Here is a 1,875-nt window from a genome sequence, read left to right as displayed (position 1 = left end):
GCCCTCTCCTCCTGAAGTTTGCAGTCTGGCAAGTGTGAAAAGCACTTGCCAGCATGTAGCGATGATGAATCAATGCAGATTTAGCATCCTTTTCCTTCCCCATTACAGTGGCCGGCTCCACCCCAGCAGCTTCCCCAGAGGTGGGGCAGAGGAGGGCCCCAACAGGAGGCCTTGAACCTAGGAGCTCTGGGCCTAGTCTGTTGTCCCCAACCTTTTGTCCCTGGGGCGCAGGAAGACTTGTGAGTCTGAGTCAGCCTCTGGGCTGAAAGCAGGAGGCCTGGGTTCTGCCTCCGCCTGTACCCTATATGTGCCTGAGTGTGACCTCTCCTTGCCTGGGGCTCCATGTGCATGAATAAGGTGGCTGGCAGGCTCTCTATGGTGCCTGGGACTCTGGCCTGCTCCCCTCCTCCCAGGCCCTGGGGATCCCATGACTGCCATTCCTGACAGCTCGATTCTGGGAGAGGCCGCCGCCCTCATGCTTATGCCAGCCTGGAGGGGGGAGGGAGGATGTGAAAGGAGCTGACTGGACAGAGAACTATACCACAAGCGTCAGACAGAAGGACAGCTGAGGTTGACATCAGCACGAGCAGATGTCTGAGGTACAGACTGCCAGGTCTGGGGACAGGGGATGATTTGGGGACCCCTCTGTTCAGTCTGTCACAGGGGGCTGAAGGGCAGGGGGTTTTGCAGCAGAGTCAAACAGATCTGAGTCCAGCGTCTGCTCTGCCGGGTACTAGCTGTGCAACCTGCACATCTCTGAGCCTGTTTCCTCATCTGTAAAATGGACATCATAACAGCCACTGCCTCCTGGGGCTACTGGATGGAGTTCGTGAGACTCCCGCAAAGCGCCTGGTGTGCCGTAGGCATGATTTCTTTTCCTGGCCTCCTCCTTCCCCCTCATCCTCAACCCCAGCCTGATGGGGCTGGGAAAGGGGAAGTGAGATGCTGCCCTTCCCCACAGCAGAAGGGAGGGAGGGGGTATTTCCTGGGACTTACTCTGTGGCCACTGGACATACAGGCATTTGGGACACTCCATGCTTCAGTTTTTCCCTGGCTGAATGGCAGTGGCTGAGTTTTGGCAAGGACTTCCTGTTGGCTCAGAACCAACACAGGACGTGTGGAGAGAGATCAGGGGAGCTCAGATACATACGTTCTGTGACCTAAGGAACTTGGGGGAGGGTCTTTTCCACCTTTCTGGGCTGCCATCTCCTCCTGGCAACCCAGAGTCCCTGGCTAAGGCATAGTGGGGTCAGCACTCTTGGGCGAGCTTTGGATCGCCCCGCGACAGGACAGGTATCCCTGGGACAGAGCGCGCCCTCAGATCTTGACCCTCCTGCGACCCCCAACTCATTGCAGAGACTTCCTGCCTCGGGGATCTGGCATTGTCACCCGACGTCCCCTGGTCCTGCAGCTGGTCAATGCCACCACAGGTATGCGCCCTCCTCCAGCAGCCTGGCCTGCCCTCTTCAGCCCCTCCTCCCGTCCCCAGGTGAGGGCCCGCCTAGCTGCTGAACTTGCTTGCTGTGTGACTTTGGGCCTCGATCCCACCTGGACAGTGGGGACAAAAATCCATAACAGAGGCACGGGTGGTTCTGCTTGGCTATGTGTTGGGGAGGGTTGTTCCTGATGGGAGATGGGACCCAGTGGGGTTCCTGGACCATGACGTCTACTCCCTCTCCCTGGCCCGCTTCTGGGCAGAATATGCCGAGTTCCTGCACTGCAAGGGGAAGAAATTCACCGACTTCGAGGAGGTGCGCCTGGAAATCGAGGCAGAGACCGACCGGGTCACCGGGACCAATAAGGGTATCTCGCCGGTGCCCATCAACCTCCGCGTCTACTCGCCGCACGGTGAGGAGGCCTGGCCCCGCCCCCTGC

At 58.9% G+C, this 1,875-nt stretch overlaps 1 protein-coding gene across 1 annotated transcript in view; it reads left to right on the top strand.

The window, feature by feature from the left end:
* The first annotated feature begins 1,358 nt into the window (after window positions 1-1,358).
* Window positions 1,359-1,875, top strand: part of LOC103256625 (dynamin-1) — a 31,430-nt gene continuing 30,913 nt past the window's right edge. The window contains exons 1-2 of the mRNA XM_021710599.1: window positions 1,359-1,430; window positions 1,699-1,848. The gene's annotated coding sequence lies outside the window, so the exon portion shown is untranslated. The remainder of the gene's footprint in view (window positions 1,431-1,698; window positions 1,849-1,875) is intronic.

This window comes from Carlito syrichta, unplaced genomic scaffold, assembly GCF_000164805.1.
Source record: "Carlito syrichta isolate Samal-C Ts95f unplaced genomic scaffold, Tarsius_syrichta-2.0.1 Scaffold290737, whole genome shotgun sequence".
NCBI classification, from domain to species: domain Eukaryota; kingdom Metazoa; phylum Chordata; class Mammalia; order Primates; family Tarsiidae; genus Carlito; species Carlito syrichta.
Note: the sequence above shows the minus strand (reverse complement) of the source record. Positions and strands in the feature narration are given on the sequence as shown.